Source organism: Conger conger, chromosome 2 (assembly GCF_963514075.1).
Source record: "Conger conger chromosome 2, fConCon1.1, whole genome shotgun sequence".
Taxonomy (NCBI): domain Eukaryota; kingdom Metazoa; phylum Chordata; class Actinopteri; order Anguilliformes; family Congridae; genus Conger; species Conger conger.
Genome location: NC_083761.1, coordinates 68649450 through 68657304, shown reverse-complemented (window position 1 = coordinate 68657304; position 7855 = coordinate 68649450). Strand labels below are relative to the sequence as shown.

General features: G+C 40.7%; 1 long non-coding RNA gene and 6 other non-coding genes across 8 annotated transcripts; all 7 read left to right on the top strand.

Annotated features, from left to right (window-relative positions):
- The first annotated feature begins 4086 nt into the window (after window positions 1-4086).
- On the top strand, window positions 4087-7426 carry LOC133122400 (uncharacterized). 2 transcript variants are annotated; one of them, XR_009708096.1, is made up of 9 exons: window positions 4087-4245; window positions 4956-5032; window positions 5279-5334; window positions 5600-5691; window positions 5919-5974; window positions 6240-6331; window positions 6559-6614; window positions 6935-7055; window positions 7296-7426. It is a non-coding gene; the product is annotated as an uncharacterized LOC133122400 (long non-coding RNA). The 2 variants fall into 2 exon arrangements; XR_009708097.1 differs by lacking the exon at window positions 7296-7426 and having other exon boundaries at window positions 6905-7283.
- LOC133123013 (small nucleolar RNA SNORD49) lies at window positions 5451-5524 on the top strand. Its single transcript, XR_009708185.1, has one exon. It is a non-coding gene; the product is annotated as a small nucleolar RNA SNORD49 (small nucleolar RNA).
- On the top strand, window positions 5732-5803 carry LOC133123007 (small nucleolar RNA R38). Its single transcript, XR_009708179.1, has one exon. It is a non-coding gene; the product is annotated as a small nucleolar RNA R38 (small nucleolar RNA).
- Window positions 6091-6164, top strand: LOC133123012 (small nucleolar RNA SNORD49). Its single transcript, XR_009708184.1, has one exon. It is a non-coding gene; the product is annotated as a small nucleolar RNA SNORD49 (small nucleolar RNA).
- LOC133123006 (small nucleolar RNA R38) lies at window positions 6372-6443 on the top strand. The gene has a single exon (XR_009708178.1). It is a non-coding gene; the product is annotated as a small nucleolar RNA R38 (small nucleolar RNA).
- LOC133123014 (small nucleolar RNA SNORD49) lies at window positions 6680-6754 on the top strand. The gene has a single exon (XR_009708186.1). It is a non-coding gene; the product is annotated as a small nucleolar RNA SNORD49 (small nucleolar RNA).
- On the top strand, window positions 7091-7161 carry LOC133123005 (small nucleolar RNA R38). Its single transcript, XR_009708177.1, has one exon. It is a non-coding gene; the product is annotated as a small nucleolar RNA R38 (small nucleolar RNA).
- Window positions 7427-7855: the final 429 nt, after the last annotated feature.

The window sequence follows — 7855 nt, the reverse complement described above, 5'->3', positions numbered from 1 at the left end:
ACTTTATCAAGGTTGGCGCTGTTCTGGTATGTTGCAGTTTAACCAGAAAAACGACTTCATAAATCGATACTGAGACTTTCTTTTTGTTGGCTCAGTCATTACAAAAGAAGGAAACCAAAATGTTACTAGAACAAGCGATGTGGCATCAGACACGGAAAACATTTTGATTCAGCTGAATGGAATGGTTTGAAAGAATTTAATCCTCGTCATACCAACTATTTGTACATACTGTATGAAGGGTTTTTTCTGAAATTGTCCGCGAAGCAATTTTTCTCTGTTCTGTGTACATGAATGTGTAACCAATTAAAAAAAAGAAAAATCAGTACCATTTGGGTACAAAGATACTGTCCCTGGTCAAATTTGACCCAGTGATACAGAATAGTAATTGAGAATACAGAAGAGTGCAAAAAAAGTGATGATCAAGTTTATGACCATCAGTAAGGTTTTGCATGCATGCAAAAGAATCATAAAAAATGTCATAAAGCACACACACACACACACACGACACTACAACCTGAAAAACCTCTGCTATTAGCGATGTTTGCGACATGCGGCTGGAGTGCTTGCTGGGCCTGTTAAAGCACATTCCTGGGCCTGAGGTCACAGCAGAGGAACAGATGGGCGGTTGTCCCTTCAAGCCATACATGTCCTGTGATACATGGGAACATGGCGTCAGGATATGGGTGGCGTGTGATGCGAGATCCAGTTGTGCTGACTACAGTATTACAGCAACAAGGAAGGAGTGCTCACTTGATAGGCTTATGGGAACATACAGCTGTAAGTAGATGGCAGCCTGCTGGCCTTTGGACAGCTTTTGCAGTGCATTTGTGATGGATCATGAAAAAGTACAAATCTTCACAGGAGGAGGATATTCCCCCCCCCCCCCCCCCCCCCCCCCCATATACAGAAAATATGATTACTTTTTCTAGGACAAAACAGTGATGATCGCTTTGGATAAAAGCTCATTGCTAATTTCAATGGAATGTAATGGAATGTAATGACACCTTCCCACAACCGCACCCTCTGCCTCCATTGTGAAGCAGCATTGAAATGCAGGAATGGCAATATCCCTGGTTTTACCTGCTTCAAAACAATTTGAGATCTATTTCATATAGTTTATATACAAAATTGACTATTTTTAAGACTATTGTTAGGCTACGTTCCTTGTTGTTGTCTATATGGTTTGATTGTATTTAATATTTGCAATATTAAATTGACAAAACATGAGTTGGATACAACAAACATGAATTTAAAAGAAAATAAGAAATCAGTCATGTGGCTTTGGATTCATAAGCTAGAAAATATCAAATACCTGTAAGTTTGTGTGTGTGATGCCTAACTGTCAAATTTACAAATATAATGCCAGAATTCAACATTTGCATAACAATTGTGAAAGCATATCAAATTAATTCAAATCAATTATATTTCTATCGTTTTTTTAGAGAAAACTGAGAGAAAAATGCTTCATCAATGAAGGGCTAACAAAGGGGCAAAACAAGGCCTGAATCCCCAAATTGCAATCACATGAGGGACAAAAACCCTCAAAGGGTAGTGATAAAAAAAACTCCCCGATGGGAAGAAATCACAGGAGAATCTGAATATATAGGGGAACCCATCCTCCACAGGCTGCCCTGGTGCAGAGGTAGAATGGACATACCAGAAATATAATAAGGAATCTATCACAGAAAATCAAATGGGTTGAGCAGGTTACAGTTGAGATAATAAACTAGCTGGAAAAGTCTGAATAATGTAATATAACATAATCTAAAGGCCCAGCCCAGCAATGCTCGCCTTTTCCTACCCCTAAGTGTACGTACTTCTTAGTTTGCCTAAAAGCTAAATAGTATCTCACACCATAGCAAGCTAGGTCTTGTAAACCCTCAGTGTTTCTGCCTCCACTCCATGTCCTGGCAAGCTATTCCACACGGTGACCACTCAAAATACTTCCTAATATCTGTACAGAATTTCTCCTTTGCCAATTTAAACCACGATACCGGTGGTATGAGTTATGTGTGTGAACCGATGAGACTCTGAATCCAAGTGTTGAAGCTGACTGGTGAAAAACATCATGATGATGACATGGTAAGTTTTAGCTTTCAATGATAAGGTTGATATATGAATAAGCAACAAATGAACATAAGTAAAGTCTTACGATCCGTGTCTTGGTGGGCTCTTTCAGAAAAATAGCGATATTTTGCAAAATAAACTTAGTTTTTTATTATAAAAATGAATGCATTTTTAGTTACTGCCCCATTTTAGCTTCATGTGTTAGATAAAACGAAGATACAAAACAAATAACAAAACAGCTTATGTTTTTATAGTTCAGCATTGAACATTTCAAGTCAAGGACCAACACAGGTTTGTGGGACAGAGGAACCAGGAGCAGGGATAATCAGGGACTCAGGGAGAAGGTGGAAAAAAAGGAATGCTTTAATTAACAAGGGGCAGATCCAAAACGCAATCCAGAAACAGGCAATGGTCAAAATCTAGGCAGACAGTGACAAACGGGTTAATCCAAAGCAGAGTCGAAAAACCAGAGTGGACCAGACAGAATGACAGGGGACAGGGGGACAGGGGACAGGGGGACAGGGGACTGGGGGACTGGGGGACAGGGGACTGGGGGACTGGGGGACAAGAGACTGGGGGACTGGGGGACATACAGGAACAGACTCAGAATACAGGATATAATTAACTATATTATATAATTATATATAATTATAATTATTATATAATTATAATTAACTCGCTTGGCGCAAACAAAACAGACCAGTATATATGCAATAGATAACAAGCAGAAACAAGAACCAGGAGTGTGAACTGGGGAACAGATAAGGAACAGGTGAAATGAATGACAAGAGACAGGAAGGAAGTACATATAAGGAGTGGGAGGTGGGGTCAGCAAATGGAGCACAGGTGAAACAAATGAATGAGAGGGAATGAAACTGAACACTGGCTATGGTGGTCACAGAGGGAAACAAGATACGAAAACGCTAGAGACTAAGACAGAAATCAGAAATCAGAAATCAGAAATCAGAAATCAGAAATCAGAAATCAGAAATCAGAAATCAGAAATCAGAAATCAGAGAAAGACAGATAGTCAAATAGTCAAAATTGCATGGATGTGACACTTATATTTCTATCAAACCGGAAATATGTCAGCTAAGAAAAAAAAAATGTTTATGCATGCAACTTCAGAATTGTATATATTTTTTCTTATATCGGAACATGATTTTTTGACATAAAGAAATGGTGTCAAGGATTGTTAGAATATGCCTTTTATTATCTGAGTCTGTGACGAGGTTGTGGCTGTAAACCCGTAAGCATGGCATGGTGGAGCCTGCTGTTTTATTGCCCTGCATTTCAAATAAGATATGATAGGAATCTAAATTGCTGTGAGTCTTTTTAACAGTCTGACATCTGTGTTTTGCGGTTTTATTAAGTTGCTGTTTTATGTATGATATAAATATGAATGCAACAATAATTTCAGACGTCGACCTCTCAACGACGGGCATTGTGTTTCTGGGGCTGCGGCAGGAAAGCTACGGACGCTAAGTCGCTAACAGACAGAATTAACTCGTTAAAAAGGCCGGGTCTAGTCCCTCAGGGGGAGGTGGTGGAGAGAATAATGCTGGCAAAACTACTGGCAATTATGGACAATGCCTCCCACCCCCTCCACAACATGATAACCAGGCAATAGACTAATCAAACTAATAGATATACTACAAAAGATCATTTCTTCAAGCTGCTATCTGACTCTACAATTTATCTGCCTCTGCCAGAGCCTTGGACTCTGACCTGTATGTGGACTAACTTTATTTTCAAGTCATTTGCACTCCAACACCTGTACTTGCTGCTACCATTCTGCATTTTTTATTAGTCATCTTATTATTGATTGGTTTTTGATGTCCATGTGTTTTAATGTGTTCTATTGTACTTTAATGTCTGTGTTTTTTAATGTGTTTTATTGTATGTTAATGTGCCTTGGGCTGCTGGGACGATTCAATTTGACTTGGAAAAGCGACACCGACGATGAATGAAGAAAACACTCAATTTCCCAGAAGGCTGTGGAACAAGAAACACTGGCTACAAAATGCGACGTGCCACCACGCAGACTTCCTTTCGGAGTCGGCTGTGCGAGGAAGACCACGCGTGTTAAGGGTCCTGGGCATCGCAGGCTACCTATTTATAAGAAATAATGCATATTACTGCATCAAAGGCCGCTTTTGGTCTGAAACCTCCCTAAACGTAAGTTATCTAGTTCACGTTAGCCATCTAGTTATGTCGTTTTCCTCGTTAATCGTTACTACAGTGATTAGCAACAGCACGTTCCCGTTAACGTAGTCTACTTGGCATACGTTTGTGCTTTGTCTGGTGGCATGGTTTAATTATGAAATATAGTTTTAAATGGTGTGCTGTGTGAGTGGATATTGCAACCACTAATCGGTAGGTCTGAAGAGCAACGACGAAAATCTATATTTTTTTTCATTCTTGGGCACGTGGCCGTGGGCTCACGTGCAAATACGGAATGCTTGCTTTCTAACACGGCGCAAGTCGTTGGCTAGCTATGCGTTTAATTTGTTAATCTAGATTAGAATATCTCGCCATTCGATGTTTTATTTTGTGATTCACGTTAGTTAATTGAGGTTTGTTGGGGTGCCGTGTGTGCGTGCTACTGAAGCGGGGAGCTGGGGGGAAGCGGCGGGATGTCTGATAATACTGTAATGCCGACTTTCAAAAGTTCTCCAATTTGGATCGATCCAAATCAGTTGCGTACTAAAGAGCAACTGTGAAACTGACGTGACGATTATCGTACATTTAGTTATTTTTGCTATTACTGATCGTACATCGCTACGTCATCGTTAAACTCCAGATCATACATCTGGTAACGCTGGTCGTCATATTGAATTGATTAACTTGGGGCAGGAAGTTTGATTATTTTCAACATTGTATTTCAGATGCGCTGAATTTGGACCGATGGATGAGAAGCCAGTCATCGCATCCCTTTTCCGGTGAACTGTTCGTTCAAAGCCAGGTGATTGAATACATTAGTGTGCAGTGTTGTATTTGAATGGAGCCCGTGATGAGTAAAGTTATCCCTGTCTGAATTATGACAGTTGTTGAAACCATTGATCTCTGATGGCTGTAAAAATGCTTCTGGTGCCCTCAACTCTACAATCTGCTAATTAATGATATTGGGCGACTTTCAGACCTGATCGGTTTTATTGTCCATGTGGGCACAGTACGTGTAGGCTAATGAATTTGCAACATTCCTTTTCAGGACGGAGACCAGGAAGTGTCAGTGCATTGACCTGGAAGGGATTCCCTAAATTAACGGTAAGTGAATCATACCCTTTCTAAAGAAGAGTAACTTTGGTGTTAATGCACATGTACATTGCAGAGCTGGCTTGTGTTTAAGCTGATGTGCTGCAGGTGGTACTTAATCTGTGGTTTTAAATGATGATAACGCTATATAGGAAGTGCCGTCTGATGCGATAACTGAAGATGGGTTAGCGTTGACCTGAGAAATGCCAAACCTTTGAGGGGGCAGCCTTGCTGAATAACAAAGTGCCCTGCTGATCTAACCTTTGTGCTTCCACAGGATGGCTGCTTGATCTTGGTGCCTGCAGTCAGATTCAAACTTCAGAGTGATTGCAATCAGCCTTGTGGCAGTTTTTGCATCCGTGAATAAAGGTAATTAATTCATTTTTGGAGGTTGGGGGCATCTTTTTCACAAGCCGATGATGATATGAAGTTATCCCTGTCTGAATGATAGTTGTTGAAACCATTGATCTCTGATGGCTGACAAAAAGCTTGTGCCCACAACTCTACAATCTGATCCTTAATGACATTGGGCTACTTTCATGTCATCAGTTTTGTCATGTACTTGTAGGCTAATGAATTTGATGCACTTTTTTCAGGAAGGAGACCAGGAAGCATCAGTGCATTTACCTGGAAGGGATTCCCTAAATTAACGGTGAGTGAATCATACCCTTTCTAAAGAAGAGTAACTTTGGTGTTAATGCACATGTACATTGCAGAGCTGGCTTGTTTTTAAGCTGATGTGCTGCAGGTGGTACTTAATCTATGGTTTTAAATGATGATAACGCTATATAGGAAGTGCCGTCTGATGCGATAACTGAAGATGGGTTAGCGTTGACCTGAGAAATGCCCAACCTTTGAGGGGGCAGCCTTGCTGAATAACAAAGTGCCCTGCTGATCTAACCTTTGTGCTTCCACAGGATGGCTGCTTGATCTTGGTGCCTGCAGTCAGATTCAAACTTCAGAGTGATTGCAATCAGCCTTGTGGCAGTTTTTGCATCCGTGAATAAAGGTAATTCATTCATTTTTGGAGGTTGGGGGCATCTTTTTCACAAGCCGATGATGATATGAAGTTATCCCTGTCTGAATGATAGATGTTGAAACCATTGATCTCTGATGGCTGACAAAATGCTTGTGCCCACAACTCTACAATCTGCTCGTTAATGACATTGGGCTACTTTCATGTCATCAGTTTTGTCATGTACTTGTAGGCTAATGAATTTGATGCACTTTTTTCAGGAAGGAGACCAGGAAACATCAGTGCATTTACCTGGAAGGGATTCCCTAAATTAACGGTGAGTAAATCATACCTATTCTAAAGAAGAGCTTCTGTGCACCAGGTGGTACTTAATCTGTGGTTTTCAATGATGATAACGCTATATAGGAAGTGCCGTCTGATGCGATTAACTGAAGATGGGTTAGCGTTGACCTGAGAAACACACAACCTTTGAGGGGGCAGTCTTGCTGAATAACAAAGTGCCCTGCTTATCTAACCTTTGTGCTTCCACAGGGTGGCAAATAAATTTTCAGTTTCCACATCAATGTAAATGTGCCAGTTGGCTAATGAGCTCATTTTCATCTGTAGTCCCTGACCTGCATGTCTTTGGACTGGTAGGTTTGGAGGAAGCCCACACAGTCACTGGGAGAACACAGAAAGGCCTGGGTGTGGCTGGAACCCAGAACCACTGCGCCGCCCAAATCAGCCTTGTGCCCGTTTTTGCATCGTGAAGCCTAAGGTAATTCATTTTGGGGTGTTGGGGGTGTAATTTCCACAAGCCGATGATGATATTAAGTTATCCCTGTCTGAATGTCTCTGTAGACTCTTGGTATTCTGAGGCTTGTTTGACTGGGAGGAACAAGTTGTTTTTTTGGCCAGGAAACTCGCAGCCATTTCACAGCTTTCATTGAAATGGCTGCTTGGTGTGGTGAGTGTGCCTGTAGGTGTGAATGTAAACTAACTGAAGATTTTATTTCAGGGGCTCCAGAGAGAACTTCAACTTGAAGAAAGACCTTCAGTTTTTGGCTATCTGCAAATAAAAAATAATAATAAAAAAAATAAAAAAGAAAGAGAATCGGACTTATTTCTCATTTGCTGGGAAGGGGTGGGGGACCAAATCTGCCGAACTTAATGGCAATGACTAGCATTTCTGATTAAATAAAAGCATTGAATAATATAGCTGTGTACCTTAATTTAAAAGCTTTTAATGAAGAATGAATGTAGAAATGTGGCTTGAAATGCTGTCTAGACAGTTTGCTTACTCGCATTAAGAGGTCACATCTAAATTTGATCTGATTTCTGACTAATCACAATTTAAGGATAGGCCATTCATATCTTGTGTACATGTCATGTGGGTTTTTCCAAGGATTTGTACCTAAGACAATTTGCCCTGGTTTCATGTGAACATCTTGAATTGTACTGGTCATTTGGTTTTCATCACTGCATCCTGCCTTCAGCTCTTGGCAGGGCTATTCGTGTTGGGTTGCACATTGCAGGCTGCTTATGCTATTGGCCATGCCTCTATGGGTGGCCTCCTTT